At 34.9% G+C, this 16,266-nt stretch overlaps 1 long non-coding RNA gene across 1 annotated transcript in view; it reads left to right on the top strand.

Moving 5' to 3' along the window:
- The first annotated feature begins 5,536 nt into the window (after positions 1 to 5,536).
- LOC143693959 (uncharacterized) overlaps positions 5,537 to 16,266 on the top strand; it is a 61,714-nt gene continuing 50,984 nt past the window's right edge. Inside the window, exons 1-2 of the long non-coding RNA XR_013182080.1 lie at positions 5,537 to 6,629; positions 14,835 to 14,907. This is a non-coding gene — a long non-coding RNA (uncharacterized LOC143693959). The remainder of the gene's footprint in view (positions 6,630 to 14,834; positions 14,908 to 16,266) is intronic.

Genomic DNA, 16,266 nt, shown 5'->3' with positions numbered 1-16,266 from the left:
TCCAACTGTGTTTAAAAATGACATGTAGTAGTGCTGGCCAAAAATCTCAGTTTCTGTCTCCTTAGAACTTGATAGTCTTGTGTTTTATGTGACAAATGTTGTGCTTTTGTCCCTCAATGATCTGAAGAGCATCTAGATGTGCTGTCAGTGGAGTACAACTCAGTTGAGTCCAAAGCTCCCAATTATTTGATTCTGTATCACGTTACAGCCTTCCAGTGTATTTTGTGACCAGGAGAGAATGTTGGCAGGGTGAGTAAAATGCTGAAAATTAATAAGCTCTAACTCACAAGCCTCATTATGAGGTTTTGGTTTTGATATTTTTTTTTTTTTTAGGTATCATTGGAAAGAATAAACAGTACCATTGAGAACAAGTCAGTTGTTTGTCATCACAAACAGTCACATGCCTTTCTTTTCTTTCCTTTCATGTAGCACAATTTAAAGTTTTCTTCCCTCCTTTCAGAGGAGAGCATCAGCCTGCTGCTTTCATCCTCCTCACTTTTCAGCCCCCTGACCTACACCTTGTGTGATAGTCCCACTTCATTTTCTCATTCTTTTCCCCATTTACCTGGTGCCCTCCTGCATTCACCTTGCCAAGAGTGACATTGCCTGTCTTGCTTTGCTTCTCTTTCTTCAGCACTTGTTACCTATGGCATTTTTAGAGCAGGCACTGTGAAAGGAACAGCCTGGGGAAGGACTAAAGGAGTTATCTGGCTCTCAGAAATGGCCAGGTTCTTTTTGTTGAAAGAATCATCTGAAGTTGTTTACAATCGGAATACTGAGAAAAAATACAGCTTTCATTAAGTTTGAATATGTTCCAAAAAATTTCAAAACTGGGGTAAAAAAGCTGTATCTACAAATACCAGCAGCCTCTATTAACGACTTAGGATGAATGTTTCAACATTTTGTCTCTGAAGCACAAAAAGTGGCCAGGAACTTTTGATTGCAAAGCACTGGAAGATTTCAAGCAATGTCTTTTTTCAGCACTAGCTTCTTGTTGATATATTTGAATGGAAAAAGATTTATGCAAAAGTCATGATATTCTTTCAGGAGAAAGATATCTGACTATAAACACTGCTGTCAGGCTGCTTGAATACTTACAAAACTTTCTGAAGTAGGGCAATAATAATGAAAAGTAGCCAAGTACAGCTTGTGCAGATCAAGATTATAGAAATTCTTTGTTTGTTTAGTTCATTTCTGCACAGAATTGTAGATTCTCTAAAAAGATAGCTATGTAAGTAAGAATAAGAAGAAAACCTAGAACAACAAACAAGGGATTTTGAATATTTGCATTTATTGTGAGAACAGCTAAGCTGTACTAAACAAAAGAAGGGAAAGAAGTCAGGTAAATGCTAATTATTTTTATAGGCTTTTTTATGACCCAGAAGTGCTGAGGAATATTAAATTGGTTGAGACTGATGATTGCTTTTTTAATGACATTTCACAAAATATAAAAAGGATAATCATGTTGGTTTTCATACCTAAAAGAACCAAACACAAAATATTTAAAAAAAAACCTGAAGTGTGATGGCTGGGTTTAAAAATCAAACTATGTACTAAACATGTGGAAAAAGCAGAAAGGAAAGACAGTGAAATTATTTGCTCTATTAAAAGTTAAAAATGAAAGGAAGAGAATGAAAAAATTGGAATGAAAAAATAATAGAAATAGCAAGGCAACCTAAATTTTCCCTTGTTCCTTGATCTGGAAACCTCCCCAGCTTTACAGATAAAATTTCATTTGTGATACTGAAGCAGTGCAGTCGTGTATCACTTTTTATTCTTCTCCACTGTTATCTGATGATGTCTACTTGTCAGATTTCTGTTGTGCATTATTTTTTCTTTCATAATTTTTTTCTGATTTCTGCTTATGGTTTCTTTATATACATAAAAATGATTATATATATCTTTCTAGATATGATATATGTATTTCTGTTATATGTTATATATATTTCTGTTATATGCATATTCTGTTATATCAATTTATTTTCTAAATGCACAATATTTCTATACATACTCCACATACCGACCACATATATTTTTCCATAGACAATTTCTCTGTATTTGAAGATGTAAATGTAATATTATATATGGAAATTAAATGTAATTGTGTATATAGATATGATTCTTCTATGAATGCTACATACACAGATATTTTGGCTGTAATTTGCAGTCATTTAATCATTTATATTTTACCTTAATCTGGCACTCTTGCCCTTGATCTGGGACCTTTCCTGGGCCACCATTCCCAATGAGTTACAATAAAACTGATATTTGGCTAAATTGTAGTAGAATTTTCTTAGCCAAATAGACATTGTGATGCTCCTATAGATATCAAGTATGTAATGGTTATTGCATATTAATGCATGTAATGGTTGTTGTTATAGGCAAATTAAAATTCATCATGTGCATTTGCACAACTGTGATTTGCTTCTCTCTTATTTGTAACTCCTTGGTCAAGTGATGGAAAATATGTTTCATTCAGAAACTGATAAATAATTTATTGGTTTAAATCTGGACAGGAGAGTGCCAAATTGACACAGGTATTTTAAAAATGTCTGGATTTATATGCAGTAATATTTTTTTTGTAATTCTACAAGCTTAGTGATCCCTAGGACATATTTGAGAACAATGAAGTTTCAAGGCCAGAAAGCAGTGTGAGCTTAGAGGTGACAGATCAATAATTTATTTATGGACTAATTGGAGGCAGAAGCCAGGGTCCCTGCTGCAGAAGGGCAGTGTGAAGGGAAGCAGGCACTAATGGCCTTTGCCACCTGCCCTGCAGAGCCAGTACTGTGCCTGTCAATCAGCTCTCCACGTGGAGCTGCCCAAATAAAGTCACCCTGCTAAATTTCTTCTGGGGGTTTTAGAAAACCTGCAGCGAGCTTCTCTTCTTGAATGACAGAAATAAAAACAGGACTCAGGGCACGAGCAGAAAGCAAACTGTATCTCTTGGCTTTTCTAGCTGCTTCTTCCATTGACCTTTTGGGGAAACCTTTAGCAAACTAACGTTTTTAGAAGTCTTAACTCCTATGAAAGGAGAAGAGAATAGCAATTGGTTTTGTTATAGAAACAATTTAAGTAGTTACACACAAAACTTGCTTATGGAGGTTTAGCCATGTGATGGATTAATAACAAAATCCCCACCTAGAGAAATAAACTCAAATTGTCAATAGAAATAGGATATTACACCTTTTAAAAAGCCTTCACACATCACACTTTTTAAGGCGGTTAACATTTAAAAATAACAAAAGAATAATCCTTGCTATTGTACAATTATTCTATTTATTTTAAGTAAGCATATTAGAAATATAATTTTCTCTTACAGGCCTGAACTGAAATTGAGGAGGTTTATTCAAAGGGTTCCCCATTCTGTGAAGTAATTTTGTCTTAGAAGATGACATGATTTAACGCCAGTCTTGCCCCAGTGGGTCTCTTTGATATTTATTCTATTCATGGGAAAACTGTGAACTCAATATATTGATTTTTTTATTTGAAAAATCAAAGTCATTTCTCACATTGGAGTTTGAGTGGGGTCTTTTAGCCTGTGCTTTAACTAACAACAAAGGGACCCTGACAAAATTTTTGTAATATATATGTACCACAATGCACACTGTTTATATGAATTCATTTTGGAGTACAGTCTTACACGTCCCAGTTAGAAGCACTAGGCAGTGTATTTGGTGTAGGCAGTGAGGTTCCCTTGATTTTGAGGGAAGCTCACTGGAAAAGAAAAGGACACCAGATATTTATGGAATGTTCATTACCATACAAACCTTATCTCTAGCTGACTCTATTTTTATTACTCCTGAAAGGCTGAACCACACAAATAAACAATGAAAACAACAATGATTTTTAAAAATTTCTCTTACATCTAGAAACCAGGCTGGACCCACAGGGATAGTGTCCATCCATCTTCTATTTCTTATTAATCTTATTTCTGTTTTACTCATTATCATATTCCATTAAAAATATGGTATATTTTAATTGTCATTTAGTAATGTGCCAGCATCTGGCATGAGGCCTTTATTTTTATTATTATTTTTTCTTTGTCACCAAGGGAATATAAAATGAAGTGCCTTGTTTTGGTAGAGCTTTTTTATTTACTGTTTTCCTTTGGCAGATGGGATTTATGTATCTATAGTCTGCATGGCATGTGAGGTGGCAATTCAAGGGAGCAAGCCTTGCACTTGGAATGAGGTCTGTACTGTCTCAGCCGTAATAGGGGAATGCATTCTGTTGTCTTGGCCCTATCCTTTCAGTAGATAAATTGAGAAATTCTATATTTTCTGCTTGAAAGTACTGTTATATATGAAGAGTGCAGTTATTAGTCATACCCTCGTAAGATTTTTAGCATATTTGTTTTCCTCTTTCTGCTCAGGATTATGAAAAAGTAAGCCTTAGCTGATATTTTCTGGTACATACATCATCAATATTCTGAAATGAAGAACAAAACATGCCAAATGAATTTTTTTTTTTACGGTGAAAAGAACTTTTTTACCTTAACTTGGAATCTCACTATGGGTAACTAACACATGTGAAATACTTATGAACAAATTCTGCCATATATATGTTTACATTGTAAATTTACTTTGAGTAAGGCATACAGTTAATTAACTTCTAAAGGTCAAAGGGAGCAGAATGGTGCTATCCATGTAATTGCAGAAATGCATTCAATCTGTATGAAATACAGATATGTATTTCTTGCTGCTTGAGGAGTCCTTAGGTATTACACACCAGACCTAAGAAAAGTTAAGTTTCTGCAGTTGTCTAAATGCAGTATTTCGTGTATTGCCTCTTGCTCCTTTGGATTTTCCTGGTTTAGGCTTCTCTTTGGATGATACAGCCCACAGGATTAGGGTGATAGAAAAAAGCTGAAATGTGGTCTGGTGCTCCAGGTTTCACCTCTAATATGTTCTGATTTTCTAATGTGATACAGTATTTCAGGGAAGGTGCTTCCAGAGAGAGGTTATGATTTTGCATGAACAGTGCCCACATGATTTGGAACTGTAAAAAAACCCAAAAGTAGTCTGCAAATATAGGTGGTCTTGAACAATTATTAACTTTAATAGTGTCCTGGTAGTTGCTTACTGATAATATGTATTTGTGACTGTACAAGACAACTGAAATAATTATAAAATCACATTTGTTTTGCAGCATGTCCTGGTAGGTATTTTCAGCTCTTTAAGCGCTTGTCATATCATAGACAACTTACATGTGTAATCTAATTCCATTTCAAATAGTAGTAGTTTTATTTGGGGTTATAGTTACTTCTTTTTATAGGAATTTGGAGGTTTTATAATAAAGAGGAAAAGGAGAAACTTAATTTTCACAGCAAATGTATAAATTAATATACTTTATATGAACCTGAAAAGTCTTTCTACCTAAAATTTTCCATTTTTCTCTTTCTATATACCTTTATTTATGGGGGGCTTTTTTTCCTTCCATTTGCTATATCAATGAAAATAAAGGTTTAAAGAATATATAAAGTATTATTTACCAAACTACGCTATGCGTTTAAGCAGCATTAGGTACCCAGATTGCTTCTACCAGATTCAGATATTTCAATCTGTGATTTAAGGTATATCTTCTGCAATTTTGACCTTGAACAATAGTAAAAAATAAATTCAGTGTAAACAGAAATCTTCCCCAGGTGGATTATGCAGAATTGCCAAAGGGATGTGGCTGCAAAAGCCAACATTCCTGCAGGTAATTTTTGAGAGATATATAGACCATAAAATATTTGCTACATCATTTACTTTTAACAGCAGAATCAAAGAGGGTAGGACTGGATAGGCCTTTTAACTCACAGAACCCTGCCCCTTTTCCTGCTGCGAATCTATTAGAAATGTATTATAAATTATTATTATAAGTTCATTGGCTGTATTTTTTGAGACCAGAGATTCTGAGTCACAGTACATTTTCCTTTGGTGACAAGTAAGCAGCTTGGTGGCATTTCAAAGATGAAATGCTCTAATGAAACACCCTGGAAACTGATGAGGAGACTTATACAACAACCCTTCTTCCTCCAAGCACATCAGAAATTGCACTGTGCTTTGGGGAGTTAAGTAGGCTTTGATGCATGGGAAACTGCATGAAGTCGGCTGGATCCCACCACATTATATAGGTAACATTTCTGTTTGTAAGATAAGATATATGAAAATACTGTGGAAAACCTTTATTTTCTCTGATTGCTGAAAAGTAAGTTTTGTAATGTGAAGCTGAACTTTTCTAACATATGCTGGTGTCTGTGTAATGGTGTAGCGAATTAAAATGCAAAGGATTTTGTTATCCCCAAGGCATCTTGCTTGCAGAGGTTAAAGCAGGCACTAAGTTCAACAGTTTATGAAACAAAGTTTCTTGGCAGTGCTTTAGAGGCCTGTGCCAGAATGGTGTGATGAAATAGAATACAAATTTAAGTGACATATCACTGTTTTATTATGTTTATGTTAATGTTTATTTTCACCAAACAATTCTCCAGAACCTGATGTTCACCCCACGTTTCCGTTACCATTGTTAGCTAGCATGTGTCTGGAATAGATGGGGGTCTTGTTTGGAGCTGCTTTTTTACCCTCCTTTATGAAGAAAAGTGTGCCTGACATCAAAGCCTTTTGTGGAATGAAGTTTTCTGGTAAGTTCAACTTTCTAATCAATGTTTCACATGTCCATGATTGGTATCAATAATTACTATAATAGCCTAAGAGAGCCTGCTAATGGTGCTACAGAGATACAGAGCAGAGCCCTATGAAAGGGAACAACTGTAGCTTTGCCATTTCTTGTGTCAAAGAAGAATACACTATAGGAATTGAGGAGTGGAAATCTTTTATATTAGTATTTTAAAATTGAAGAATGGAAAGAACTACACCTGTTTAAATGTAAATTATTGTACTTTTTGAAATCTTTTGTCATGGGTGAAAATTTCCAGAGAAAACTGAATCTTCAAAGCTTGCTGTCTTGGAGATTTATCACGCTTCTTAAGGGGAAGAGAAATAATAATTTGTAGAGCGGAAAAAGTTAAGACTGCTTACACATGCACATAGTTGTATTAAGGCTCAAATTGCATTCTGTGCTTTCAAGGTGATTTGGACTGCAGGTTATTATGTTCAGTTTAGCTGTTACTGGTAGAACAATTATATGTTAGGTTTGATGTTTATACTTGCTTTTAAAGGATTAAATTAAAGCTGCAGTTGAAAGGATGAAAGACACCTGGCTTCTCCCCCACATTTAATTAATTAAAATTGAACTTTGAGGTTAAAACTTATTAATAAAATGTAAAATTTAAAATTATGCTACCCTGAAAAAAACAAATGTGCTGTGCCAAGAAGTCCATTAGTTGAGTTTATTATTTTCTCCTGAAATCCTTGGTGTTCAAAGGACATTCAGTCAGAAGCAAATCTGGACAGAGGACTTTGACTTACGATGTAGTAAGAGCTGTAGTTTCCAGCTGTGTAGCCCCTTTCTGTTTTCACATAATTTGATTACATTTCCCTCAGTGTTTTTATGCGATATTAAAGATGAGAGGAAGAAATAAGCAAAGACACATTCCTGAGTCTTTAGAAAACAATAGAATATCCCAGTTTTTATTTTGATCTATGCCAGTCTTCTTTCACGACAGTCACACATCAAGTGCTCCAAGATTGAGTACATCAGAACACACAGCAGCATTCATGTCCAATGAATCTAAGTACACAGCACTGAGAAAAAGAGGTGGTTTCCTCAGGCTAATAATTTAAAATTTGAGCTGCTGTTTTCTCAGAGTGGTGGATTTTCAAATTGTTTCTTCTATAGCTTCCGAACAATTTTTGCAGACAAAAGATAAAATATAGGAAGTATCCAGGATACTGGAGCAAACTTGATAACCCATTTTAAAATATTGCTCTACGTCCATTTAGCTTTTAATTTTCTCCTTCACAATGTGTGATACTTCATCTACAGTCATTGCAAACCCATTTTTGTTTTATATATTATAGGCTTTTCTTTTATAAGTTAAATTAAATTGAATTTATTGTACTTTCAACCATGTTCTTGAATTAAATCTTTTTGGAATGGCTAAAAATACCAGGTGTTGTTTTTCTACCTAATCATCTAATAATGTCCATCTTTAAATTTAGTCTCTTGTATGTTCCTATCCTAAAAAACTGGAACCAAACTAGCTCAGTCTTTATCTCTGGTACAAAATACTGTTTTTTCTTTTTACTATGCCATTTATCATTATTTTTGCCTGACTGGAGTGCAGGCCATCTGAAATCATACTTCTTATTATATGGCTATTAATACTTAAAATCTTTTTTTTCAAGGACCCTGTCAGAAGGAATTTCAAGGTCCCAAGGGGTTGTATCTGCCTGTTTCTTTTTGTGCATCTTGTCTTAGGGTTCTGCAAAAAGAATGCCTGTATTTATAGAATGCCTGCTCAATGAAGCTGCTTTATGTCTATTGCCTGATATTTTCACATTTTGCTGTGTGACTCTTGTTCATTTTCTTAGTATGAAGCAAATAACTTTTTCTAAATTTGAAGCTCTTTAAATTCCTGTTAGACCATTTTGCAAACACCTAGAGAAAATGCTCTGCACATTTGTCTGGAATGTGATGTCACATTGATTCTGCTTAACTGATTCACTACTGTTATATTTTAACTTTGGAACCATATTTTTCTCCCACAAAATTTTTAAAATTTATTAAAGATTTTTTAACATTTATTTCTTTGTCTAACAAGCTTTGATCTGTTCTATTTCAATCTTTTATTTGTATTACTTCAAAAGGTAATTTCATGATATCAAGTCTACTTATGGACAGAACTGTGTGATGCTTAGCTGCCTGACGAGGTTATGCCACAATATATGGAAATTTGATTTATTGGTGCTGTAAGGCTTGTTTTGCTCTGATAAGCAAAACTTTTGCTACATCTGCAGAGTTACTAGGGCAGGCTTTCTTTATCATCCCAGCAACAGTCTTAGTCCTGGAGAGGAGGTGTTGGCTTTTCTTGCAGATTAGCAGCTGTGTTTTGACCCAGGATATTTTTATCCTATGTTCACTAGTCAGAGAAAAAGTGTGTTTGTGTAAAAGATTTAAGCAGGGGTCAGTATATACTTAGTGATTGTTTGACCCCTGTTGCCTTTGAATGACTTTCTTTAAAGCTGTTAACCAAAAGCTTTTCATATTTCAAGTCTGGTTTGATGTTGGTAATAGTCACTGCAGAATCCAGTGACCTAACTCAATGATTTTATGTCCCCTATTAACTCACTTCAAAAAACCATTGAAAAACTTCAGTGGGTTTTTGTTTTGTGGTGTTTTTGTTGTTGTTGTTTTTGGTGGGTTTTTTTTTGTTTTGTTTTTTGGTTTTGTTTTTTCAAAAAAAAGGGTTGCAATCTGTGCTCTCAAAGCTAATAAAACTGAAATAGCTGGTACAGGGATTTTATCCAAGTCATGACAGCTGAAAACTGATGAGGGCCTTCTGATTACATGTTTACCAAACCATGCCACTTAAATGCAGAAGTACCAAAAGGATCCTGACTGTGCTGGGGCTTTTACACCACTGAAAGCCTAATTCAGAACTCATTAAGCCAAGAGAATTATATACTGATTTTGGTAACCTGTAGTAAACTTCATTAGCAAAAAACTTGCTCTGCAGCATTTAAGGGAACAGAACTTTAAACTGTATATAACACAATTGAAAGAGAGTGCAAGACAATTGAAAAAGTGTTCAAAAGAAAGCAGAAAAGAGAGGATGAAGTTTCAAAATGATGTGTAAATCCATGGCTTGGATGAGAGGGAGAAGTACAGCTTCGTGTGCCAGAAGCTGCGGAGGAAGAGTTGTTTGCACCAACAGGGACCAGATTGTGTGCACATACTGCTTCAGGAAATCAGGCACCAAGGAGCCCTCAAAGACCATTCTCTACAGGAACAAGCCTTCTTTTGCAGCCCAACGGCTCTTGAGCTATCAGACTTTTAATTTAAGACTCAGTTATTAGGAGCAATGTTAGTTTTATGTAATTTTGTCAGGTTTTAAACTGTATCATTATTTCAGAAGCAGTGCCTGAAGGGCATATTATTTCTTAAAAAGAAAAACAAAACAACTTCTCATCTGCTCACCTAGGTAAGACGAATCAACAGTTAGTGTGTTTTTATTTGCTGAGATAATTTGTGAACATTTATTTCTGCTGAGGTTTCAAAGTCAATTTTATTCCAATGTGTTTATAGCTGACACATTTTCTAAGTCACAGGATCATGTTTTCTCCTTTTTGCAGTTTAATTTTTTTTTGTTTTTGTTGTTGACACTTCTTCCACCAGCTCCTTTTATGTACTACTGAGTAATCTGCAACCATTTTGGGGGAACTGACTCGCACCAAGATTATGGGCTGTGAGCAGGGGTGTAAAAATTGAAGCTTAAAGCTGGAATAATTCAGGCAATTGCAGCTGCATGCAGATGAGCAGGCACGGCCTATGAAAATGTAAGAAAAAAAGAGGTTGTGCGGAGACAAGTAAGTAATCAAAAGCCTGCCGGTTCCATTCTGATATGACAAGTACTAAAAGTTCACCACTGGGGCAGAGCTGAATTTTATGTGTCGCTTCGAGGCATCACAAAGTTTCACAGTCGGGACAACTTGACTCGTGCCTTGTTATTTTAGATGTCAGCGGGTTTAGTTGTTTCTCCATTGGTTATGGCAGTGTAGCGAGAAAAGTTCATACCCTTCTGCAGTCTCTAGTCATACTTCAAGGGATAGTTTCTACTGACAGCAGAAGTTTGCTCTTTTGTCAGCTGTTTTAAGAACTGGGAAAGTCTGCGCTCTTGCACTGAAACATTCTGTTTTATTTTTTAAAAGAAAAGGATTAAACAGGGTCATAGGTAGGTTTGTTTTTTTCCTTCTTTTAGTTTTGCCTTTACATAGTAAAAATGTGCAAAGAATAGATCAATTGAGCATCTTTCAAAGTACAGTGGCTCAGTAATTAAAATGTGATGCTGGCTTGTAAAGCATATTTTGATTACCACTGTCTAAACTAGATTGGTGGCAAAGTCAGCTTTTTTCCCTTGTTTCCCAATTCTTCCTTTATATCAAGAGCTCCCAAGATGACCTCGTTGCATGTAAACAGTGTGAGGTGCTCTGATGTTACATAACCAAGAATACAATACTGTATATGTCAGCTGTATCTATATATATCAACTCCTTAGAAATTCATCCAGGCATGTTCATTATGCATGTGTAGACAGTAATACAGGCTTTTTAAATAGGAAAAAAAAAAACTTGTTTCTCATAAGGCGATGACTAAGAATGAGAAATGCTTCAAAGTGATATTTTAGTGTTGGCATCTGCAGTATAAAAAGGGTCTGTAAAGGTGATAAAGTATATGGTTCTGAAAAAACACTCCTATGATGGGGTACAGAAGGGAAATCCAGCTAATTTTGAGTAAAAAGTCGAATAGAAAATATGCTTTAAGACAACTTAAAGAAAAAAATACTACAGATCATTAGCAATAATAACTGTTAGGAATGGAAATGTCCAGAACAACTGGATATGGTGTGTTTAAGAGTTTTAAATGCCTCTTTGTTCATTATCAGATTCTACTAAACTGCATCCCGTTGAAGTAACACTTACCAAAAAAGGCAGACCTCTATCTCTAAGTGCTGCAATTGTACATCTGTCTCATGGTTTACCATCAAAGCCTGAGAATGTGCAAAAGCATTTCTTGGAGCTGTTCTAGAGCTGACCAAGTCACTTATTGTCCTATTTCAAAACTTTGTGCTACATTGCACTATATGTAAGCAGCATTTTCTCTGTGGACTAAATAGATGAGATCTAGTTAGCAGTAGATTAAAAACTGATGACTAAAATAATTAAGAATACTGGGTGCATGTTAAATACCAATTTGAATTAAATTTGAGTGAAAAAATATGCATGTCAGTAATTGAGAATTGTCTAAATTTGTTTAAAAATAAAGAACCTAGAAACCAATGATAGAGGGGTGAAAAAAAAGTTTTAGAAATTATGTTCTCTGATTATTTTTCACCATGTTCTAACATAAACTATTAGACTAATACAGAAGAACCTGGAATACACGCTCAACAGAAAAAACAGGACAGATTTTTTGAGATTTCTTTTAAAGTACTGAATCCTGGGGAAATATATTTACAGATTTTAATGAAGTACAGTTATATTTTCCAGATGTTTTATTGAAATACATTTAGATGTAAAATAAATCAGTAGGCTGTGGAATGAAATCAAGGTCTATAAAGCAAAAAAGAGAAAATTAGTTTCTCCAACAGCATAGTTTCTAATGGTCTTTTCTTTTTAAATTATAAATCCACCAAATTTAAATATTTATGACCTTCATATCTAAAATAATTCCCTAGCCTTGCCTGTCATCTTGCAGAACTCTGTGATAAAGACAGATACTCTTTGGCTTTATTACCCTCTTGATTATTTGTCCTCGATAGATGACAAAATAAGAAATTACAACATGGATGAAAGCCAGTTGTATGTTCCATATTACATGTGTTATATGTTACAGTAGTAAAATGGGGATCCAAAGCCTGATGGCTGCAGTTTGAAATGATTTAAAAAACAATAGTTAAACTTTAAAAACCTCCTTTTAGATAAGAAAAAATATCTACCCCCCCCCCCCCCCCCGTGGTTTTCTTAGCTACAGTTATCACAATTTATGAGTGCTACAAAAACTAGGTCAAATTGTGCTTACCTATTATTGCTGTCTCTGAGACCATCTACAAAGTTAGTTGAGAGATCTGAATTATGTAATTTCCTTATGTTTATTTTATAACTAAGATTTCTACTCTATTCTGGTATTTGACTTGTACTTTGGTGCTTTTTTCATCTTTATTTTCTAGGCATTTAGCCCTTTACCTTGTTAGAAAGGGCCAAATTGAGTGGATGTGGTCATTCCCAGTACATCCAACTTGAAAAATAGATTGAGCATACAGTGAGGTTCTGGGGTAGGACTCAAGATTAGTTCTCTTTCCAAGTCAAGGTTGCAAAGTGTTTACAGTGTTATTTCAAGTTGTGCTGTAATGCATGGTCCACTTACTTCTTGATTGAAAATGTCAGATTCAATCCTAATTACTGTTCTTTCTACTCTTGGAGCCATCCAAAGAGGAAAATACTAGAAATAGTGGGATCCAGCTGGGTCCCTTCTCTCATTCATGCCAGCAATGCTGCTGCAGGTCAAGCAATAGGCTGAATAGGTTGTATTCTTTCAGAACATACTGTCCATTCATAATTAGAGAGATTGCTTTTTTGGTATTATTTTAACATCTTTGGAAATGTAATGATTGCAGTAGTAGATTAAGAAGAAAGAAAAGATGGGACAAGTGTCTCAGTGGTTCATGGTGAGATTTTAAGGCATGCTGTTGAGAGAAATATGAATAACAGCTCGTTGTGGTGATAAAGAAGCAGAATGCACTAAATATGACAGGTCAGGCTCAAGGCTGTGGGGCTGTGCAATATTAGCAGTCTGGCATTTCTTTTAACCTTAGTTCTTAGTACAACTGCATTGGTTACTTTTGCCTTTGTTTAATTCTTTTTACAGCAGATCCTGTTGGTAAGCCTGAAGCTTTTGTGTTTGCTTTTGCATTTTTACTTAATTGGTGTCTGTCTTCAACATATGCTGTCACATTTAAAATGCATATCTTTGACTTTAAAAAGTCAAATGAAAGAAAACTCCAATGACTTACCCACTGTAGAGATACAGAGAGAATTCTATGTATTTCAAGTGTTATACCATAGACAACTCATCATATTTGACTTTTTTCCTATTATTTGAATTCAGAAATCATGTACAAAAAAAAGCTGTTATCCTTTCTTATTGGAAAAGCTTTTTAACCTTTTACAAGGAGTACAGCTTTATTTCCAAGCTTAATTTGGGTTTAAATAGGAACAGTTCTCTGTGGTTTTGATTTTTTTCCTGCTGTCAAGTAATTTTCTAAAGAACCCGATAGGTACATGTTGAACATTCAGATCTGAAGATTTGTGCAGCTATTTTTAAGAGAACTTTATCTTTATTTTCTTTAGATCTAATTGGCAAAAGCTTGGATTTTGGCTTATGAAACCTTGGAGATTTGAGTAACAGCATTAAAAAGGCATCCAGCATGAAAATGCAAATGCTTATTCCCTTGAAACATAACATAACATTCCCTGGAAAGATAACATTTTAATTTTCTTTTAAAATCTTGTCCTTCTAGACATAAAATAATAAATGGAAAATTATTTTCCTCCTTCACTTATGAAGTTATGTCCCTCACAATAACAGAATTTTTTATTGTAGGATTGCAAATCAGAAGGGAAAAACATCTGACAGTAATCAATTATGTCTTCATCTTGGTATTGTTGGTTTCAAATTTTCTCATGCATGGAAAAATAAATACGAACACCCTGAGATCAAACAAACATCATGAGTTTTATCAATTTCACAAGAAATGAGGAGAGACAATAATCCTAGAGAAAGATATTTTGACCACAGTAATGAAAAATACGCTTATCTGAAATGAACTTAAATGTCTTGTGGTTCTAATCAGTTACTTTTCCAGTATAGATGTTTTCAGAAGAGTATGGGTGTGTCCAATACATTGATTTTCTAGTCTTTCCAGGGTTTATAGAACAGATAAATATTCTCCTAGCATTTTATACTCAGTTATTTTCTCTGGCATCCACAGTGTGGTTAGAAAAGGCTTATTTGCTTTAGAAGGTGCATGATATTTTACAATGATTAGTTCTTTTCCAGGTGAATGTGCTGAATGCAAAAACAAGCATTCACATCTGTGATTGTTTATCAATGTTAAACAGGAGATTTTTATTGTATAGGGAGTCATAACATTCTCTTTAATTGGCAGGAAGGACAAATTTGATTAAAGTGACCATCTCTGATTTCCTGTACTTCTATCAGCCCAGAAGGTCTCCTGAGAAGTGGGTATGTCTCCTGTCTGGTCTGTGTTTTCTCCTACCATAATTTATCACCCAGATGAGAGTACGGTGTAAAAACCAGAAATGTGCAGGTAGCAGCAACACCACAGCAGCCCTGCACACTCACTTCTTTCTCATATTCACTGAATAAGAACAAGCTTTGAGACTAAACCATGTGCAATACATACTTAGAGTCTTCTACAGCCAAAGCCATGTCTGCTCTGCATTTGTTCATGCTCTAAATGAAGGAAAAGCAGTTGCAGCTTTTCTCTTAAAGCTGTGCCATGACCAAAGTTTGTCTCTTGCACTGACAGAAAAAGGTTTTATTTGGTGGAAACACTGGATTCAGACCTACAGTATATGTGTCTGATTGCAAAGTAGCTTTATTTTTAAGCTGAGCTCTAAGGAATATTTTCTTGGTTGATTTATGCCACAAATGCATTAGTTGAGACTTGACTCAGACTTCTAAAAGAGAAAATGTCAGAATAATAATGTGCAACTATTCTTAGTTAAAATATCCAGCACTTACAAATTAATTTTAAATTTCTTGATGCAAAAATCCTTCATCTACTTCTAATACCAAATATACAAAATTTAATAACCCAACAGCACATTCCTTGAATCAAAGATTGATAATATTTTAACGTGAAAGACTTTGGACTGGAATCAAAGAACATTAGTCACTTTGAAAACTTCATGTCAACTTATGAACAGGTAATTTAAATTTACATAAATATAAATGATGTATGCGCTTATAGACATATATTTATATTAAGAAGCATCATTTATGTTCTGTCACTGATAAGAAACAGATTCTCTAAGAGCTTACTTACCAGTAGTTCTTTGAGTAAATACATCAATACATCTTTGAGTAAATACATCAAGTTTCAAATTACTGATAAAACAAGAAATCTCAATCTCAGATGCATTCTAGTGCACTTGTTCTCATATTCATCTCCAAAACAGATTACAATTTTGAGTTAATTAATAACACAACATTGTGACAAGAAAGCATTTTTGAGCTGGTGTGTGTGGGAAAGCTGGTTTCCTTCTGGCCCTAAAACTTGCCCACCCTGGGGTGAGTTAGCAGTGACCTTAGTGTCTGGGGCTGGTAAGTGCACTCTGCTGAGGGCTTTCGAGCTCCGAGACACTGCAGCAGGTTTTGCCAGTATTCAGGATGCTGACACAGTGCCAGGGGAAGCTTTAGTACAAGAGTAAGAAAAGATGTGCTGGAGCTATACCAGGGAAGGTGGTAGCTATTGGTGGATTTCCATGAGAGTTAAGGTTGTCAGGTTAAGCATGTGGGTGTACAGACTTTTCTTCCTCAGCAGAGTTTTCTTGGCATGATTGTTTGGGTCACCAACTG

Source organism: Agelaius phoeniceus, chromosome 4 (assembly GCF_051311805.1).
Source record: "Agelaius phoeniceus isolate bAgePho1 chromosome 4, bAgePho1.hap1, whole genome shotgun sequence".
Taxonomy (NCBI): Eukaryota; Metazoa; Chordata; class Aves; order Passeriformes; family Icteridae; genus Agelaius; species Agelaius phoeniceus.
This window is presented reverse-complemented; position numbering and strand designations above follow the sequence as displayed.